Source organism: Leuciscus leuciscus (assembly GCF_965113295.1).
Source record: "Leuciscus leuciscus genome assembly, contig: HAP1_SCAFFOLD_387, whole genome shotgun sequence".
Taxonomy (NCBI): Eukaryota; Metazoa; Chordata; class Actinopteri; order Cypriniformes; family Leuciscidae; genus Leuciscus; species Leuciscus leuciscus.
This window is the reverse complement of record NW_028118352.1, coordinates 22,009-28,133: the sequence shown is the minus strand read 5'-3', so window position 1 is coordinate 28,133 and position 6,125 is coordinate 22,009. Positions and strand designations below refer to the sequence as shown.

Here is a 6,125-nt window from a genome sequence, read left to right as displayed (position 1 = left end):
GACTGGAGTAATGATGCTGAAAATTCAGCTTTGATCACAGGACTAAAAAAAATAAAATATTAAAATAGAAAACCATTATTTTAAATTGTCAACAATAATATATTTTTTTTAACCAAATGAATGCAGCCATGGTGAGCAGAAGAGACTTACTTCAAAAATATTAAAAGTCTTACCAAAACTATCGACTGGTAGTGTAGAAAAACACATTTACTCTTAAACTGTAATTTATAGCTTTAACTTCAAATTCAGTGCATTATGATATAAACTAGTTTTTCTATTGGTGGTAGTTTAACTGTTTTGTTCTGGTCAATATCATCTCTTATCACCTTTTATTATCATCAATTTAAATATATTATCTATTTATTTTTTAGTTCACCAAGAATCCAAAGTGCAGTGGATTCGAAGTTAACACAAAATATGTTCATAAAAATGTTTATATCAACCCAGTAAATGTTTTCATTGAGGTCTGTTTGACAAAATAATTCTTCACATGCAAAAAAAAAGTTATTAACTAATGTTATTAAGATGAAAATGAATGTATAAATAGTCTTTAAATAGTGTTTTAGCTGCTAGTTCTTCAAAAACACACAAGATGGAGCCATTTACCAGTTTAATCAACATCATACAACTGATGACCAGAGTAGAAACATGTATCAATAGATATCAGACAAAAAAAAACTGTTGAAGTTGATTTATAAGTTACTTTGACAACAAACAATGACTGTCTGTCTTTATCTCTCCCAGATCCAGGTCCAGGTCCGACTAATATATGCAGCTGTCGCTGTTGCTGTTCTTCTTCTGATTCTTGCTGTGATTTACTGGTACAAGCGCAGAGCAAGAAGGAACGGTGAGTGTAACATACAAATGATTTAATAAGATTGAAATATGAGATTTAAAAACATCTTTAAAATATATTTTTTAACTCTAACCAAAGTAAAGTGTTTAATTGAGTTTGTTGTTTTTCCTCCAGAAGCGAACAGGACGAATAGCGATAAACAGGTGAGAAACTACATCAACTGAATCTGTCTGACTGTAAAACAGATTCACATCTGTGCGCTGATTAAATGTTTGTGTGTGATTTACATTTTATATTATTATATACTTAGAGTAATTTATTTACATAATATTTCAAGCATTTAAATGTGCAGGTCGTTTAGGAAACATGAATTATTCTAATAAATGTGAAGAGAAACATCCTACATTTTAAGATATTTAGTTATTTTTTGCGATTCCAAGCCTTTGTGTAACTCAAACATCAGTCCGGTTTATTTCTTTTTCTTTGTGTTTATCTGTGTTTTTATATAAACAGGAAAGTGGAGCTGAAGACTCGCCCCCTGATCAGAGAGACACTTTTCTAATGAAGAATCTCAGAGACTCGAACCTTAATCAGACTGAGGCTGAGGCGGCCAATGAGACGCCCACATAACACTATTGTTTTGATACTTTCATTAAAAGAGAACTTGAAGAGAAGAAACTCACATCACAGAGAAAGAGTCATGATACCAAGATTTCTTTAGTTGGCACCAATACTAGAGAAATTTCACCTTGAACTAATTCAAAATAGTTTGTTTATTAGTTATTTAAATAAGTAGCCTAAATATATTTTAAAATATGCAAACATTGCTTCAGAAAAGGCAAACGGTTAATTAGTAAGAAACAACGGAGAACATTACCTCCAATAGTACAAAGAGTGCTTGAGGATTTTCAGGGTATTTGAATGTTTATTAAAGCTGCTAAATTGACAGAAACAGTCAGGAAGTGATTTCTCTGTAATCTGTAAAGACCCCCTGAAATCATAATTGAGTTTTTTAGCTTTCAGTATGAATATGTTAGCCTTAAGGTTATGAATAAGTTAATGTGCTCCGGAAGAATGGCAAAATTCGCATTTAGGAGATAAAAGCTTTCAAAACTTACAGTCTCTCACTTCCGCTAAAATGGATCACTGATTTTTTTTGGATCATCACATCTTCTGTCTAATCAAACGCTCTCTAGAATCTAAAGCTCCGCCCCCTATGCTATAAACACAACCTGGCCAAAGCCACCGACCGTTGACACATCAGGGAGCAATATGTGTTGGAGATGTGTGTTCACTTACTCAAACGCTCAAGTTTTATTCTGTTATCCAACTGTACATTGATTAAGAATGAAATGGCTAGAGTTTATTTATATTATTATTAAATATTATTATTATATTATTATTAAATATGTCCCGCCTTGGCTTCTTGTTTGAGTGGAAATTACGTCAACTCATCAAACAACCCTGTGCGTTCCACGGCCCTTCAGTGGGACTTTAATAACAGCAGCATTTACACTGCAAGACCTGCAGGGTTTTTTTTTTTTTTTTGTCTGCTCATGTTTACATTAATTTATAACAGGTTGTGAACATGAATACTTCATCAAGATGAACATTTTGAACAACTTCAAGTAATTCCATACTGACGGAGAAGCTGTCACAACACACAGGTCACGCCAATACTACCGATACTGGTAATGTTATATTTACAATTTTAGTATTAGCATTTTCACAACACTACAGAGGAACATCCCTGATGAAAACACCAGTATGATGTTATTCCTAACATTAATGTTACTCTAAACTGGTGTTTTCAGCAGAAATGTGGTGTCGTATCTTTGTGGTTAATGTGTAAAAGGTTCAAATCCTGCAAGGGTTGATCCATGAAATATCACCATTGTGTCCTTGATCAAACTCTGAATCTCAGGAACTGAACCTGTTAAACTGCACTGAAAGTCACTGGAGAAAATATGAGAAAAGATGCCTAAAATATTGCCTAATATGGGTTTATGTAATGTATTTTTTATATATTATCTTCCATATGTGTTACTGACTGTTGCATAAGCCTTCTGCTGGTATTAAGCATATTTCACAGATATGTGTACTGGTAAAACAACAATATGCATTTTGTATCATAAAGCACGTTTTTGTCTTCGTTAAATGTGCAAAAGTTGATTGCTTTTATTTATATTTTGTTTTAACAAATGTCTTGTAACATTGTAACCTTTTATGAAGCATTTGAGATGGCATGCTGATCTTTTTTCTTTTTTTTTACTGCCAAGTGTAGTTTTTTACTGGGGCGTTAATGTTAATGATTCATTATTCACATCATCTCTTCATTATAAATGTTTTCTCCATTTCATGTCTCTTTTAGTTCTATTCTTAAAGAAGGTTTTGCTGTGCTGTGATTGTCCACTGTTGATATGTAATTATTTGTGTCATGTATGTATTTATGCCGGCAGGATTTAGAAGTGCTCATCATCGTGTCTGTTGTTATAAATGTTTTCAGAAAAGTCATTTCAGTGTCATAGCTAAAGTATAATATGCCAAACTCCTCACAAAAGCCTGAACCTTAGTAGAATATAGACCTTTCTCATGCTCTTTTTTTATTTCTTTTTTTTACTTTGCATTCGTCAAGGAAAACGTGCTTTAAAACACATATAAACTATATTATTTTATGGAAAATAGAAAAGAAATCGAAAGATATGTGTATGTTTATGTGATAAGTGCAATTAAAACAGATCTGATTCACTTATAACGGCTGAAGTCTTTTATTATAATCTTTTGGATTTTTAAAAACCTAATTTTATGATGCTATTATGCAAAATTTAGGCAGTATATTTGTCAAAATAGTAATGATTTGGCTGTATACTTCAGAAAATGTTGCAGTGGATCAAAAATAACATTTTAATAAACATTTTTAAAAAGTAGCAGTAGGCTATTTACTAGACAAAGAGGAATTAGCTTAAATGGTAAATAATGGTTATTAATATTAACCTTAATGGTAATTTAATAACATTTACAACTTATGGTTTACAAGGTTAAAGCTGCAGTCTGTAACTTTTTTGTGATAAAAATGTATATAATGAGCGATTAGTACATCATACATTTTCCAAACTGTTTTTGAGACTCTTTTAAATAGAAAATACTCAGGAATGGTGTTGACTTAAAGCATATTAAACACCACATAGACATATAAACAACACTAAAAGCTTGATTTCTACCACAGGGGGACTTTAACTCTTTCCCTGCCACTGACACCCAGACTGGCATGAAATTATATTTCATGTATTATTCATGTTAATTATGAACCTGTATATAGTAGTTTAGTAGTTCCTTGGGAGGAATGAAAAAAAAATATATATATTGATTAGATAATAGTGAACTACCTCATTCAACTGAGCGATATTACTCACTAATTCATTCATTATTAATAGTAAAATTCGTTATAAGTAAATTTGTTATAAGTGTTAATAGTGCATTACTCATTTGTTCCTGTGTAGTTATTCATTAATGACGGAACAGTCTTATAAAGTGTTACTGTTGATTTCACTGTTAGCTGAAGTCAGACTGTGATGTTCATAAATAGCAGGAGAGGAAGAATCCCTTCAAACTATATTCATAAATGATCACTCTGTCTTTGTCCAGCCAGCAGATCAAACCGTTTCTAAGGAGATCAAACCGTTTCTAAGGAAATCAAACCACAGCCGGTTTCATTCTGACTGAGAAGAAGAGGAACAATTACACTATATTTTACCATGAAGAAAATGTATACAATATTCCAATATCCAACATTATCAGTATTAGATGACAAAAATAAAGAACGTTTTTCTATGAACAAGAACATTTAAAGTCTTAATAAGAGCCAGAAGGACATTTAAATGTAACTATAAAGTTTCTGTGTGTGTGTGTGTGTGAGAGAGAGAGAGTGTGTGTGTGTGAGAGAGAGAGAGAGAGAGAGAGAGAGAGAGAGAGAGTGTGTGTGTGTGTGTGTGTGTGTGTGTGTGTGTGAGAGAGAGAGAGAGAGCGAGAGAGAGAGAGAGAGAGAGAGAGAGAGAGTGTGTGTGTGTGTGTGTGTGTGTGTGTGTGTGTGTGTGTGTGTGTGTGTGTGCGTGTGTGTGTGTGTGTGTGTGTGTGTGTAAGCTAGGAGGGTCAAACTCTGTCGAGGAAGGATTCACACATCAGATGAACAGCTTGATTGTTTTTGGCGGATGATTTTATTAGATCATCTGAAGAAAATGTTTCAAACGCTTGTTTTGTTCAGTTTGTGTTGGCGGCGTCTGACTGGTAAGTGTCTGGAACAAGCTAAGATGATTTGCAGTTTTTCACAGGTAAATCAAGTCAGTATTATTATTGAGAGATCTGCTGTCTCATAATGAATTTGCATTTTTCTTCACATTTTGTATCAGTTCACATTAAATATTATAAAACTGACGTTAGGCTTTGTAAACCAACAGAAGACTTAATCAGTTCTTGTTCGTGTTCTTCAGGTGTGTTTGCTGTTGAAACAAATGAAACACAGTCAGTGTCAGTGATGGAGGGAGAATCTGTGCTTCTACACACTGATGTTACTGAAATACACACACATGATGACATACTGTGGAAGTTTGGAGCAGAAGAGTCTCTGATAGCTAAAATAAACAGAGATTCTGGAATCTTCTCCACATATGATGATGTTCCTGATGGGAGATTCAGAGACAGACTGAAGCTGGATCATCAAACTGGATCTCTGACCATCACAAACATCAGAACTGAACATGCTGGACTCTATGAAGTAAAGATAATCGCATCTGAACTGACATCAAAAACATTCAATGTTTCTGTCTATGGTGAGTAGAGATCATTTTAAGTTCTTCACATTTATTGGCAGTAGCAGTTTTATCCATAAATTAAGGTGAGACAGATTCTGGGCCCTATTTTAACGATCTGAAACGCAAGTATCAAGCGCGAAACGCAAGTAACTTTGTGGGCAGGTCTTGGGCGCTGTTGCTATTATACCGGCGGGATAAATTACTCTTGCGCCCGACGCAAATCTAAAATGTGTTGGTCTGAAGTAGCTTCATTATTCATAGGTGTGGTCAGGGGCGGACTTTACCATTAGGCAAAGGTCGGCAATTGCCTTGGGCCCCGAGCTACCTAGGGGCCCCCAAAATGCCCTATTAACTTATGCTTAATTATTATTTTTTTTATTATATATTTCTAAAACTCCGTTTGCGAAAAATGGCATAAAATCATTATTGTCGTGTCGCAGACAGGAGGGGGCCCCCCGCCTCACTACATTGGACTATTCCATTATCTCACTTACTGCGCATCTGCGAAAGTGACAAGGCTG

General features: G+C 34.2%; 1 long non-coding RNA gene across 1 annotated transcript; it reads left to right on the top strand.

Annotated features, from left to right (window-relative positions):
• Positions 1-764: 764 nt before the first annotated feature.
• Positions 765-3,551, top strand: LOC309491619. Its single transcript, XR_014203212.1, has 3 exons — positions 765-847; positions 974-999; positions 1,310-3,551. It is a non-coding gene; the product is annotated as an uncharacterized lncRNA (long non-coding RNA).
• Positions 3,552-6,125: the final 2,574 nt, after the last annotated feature.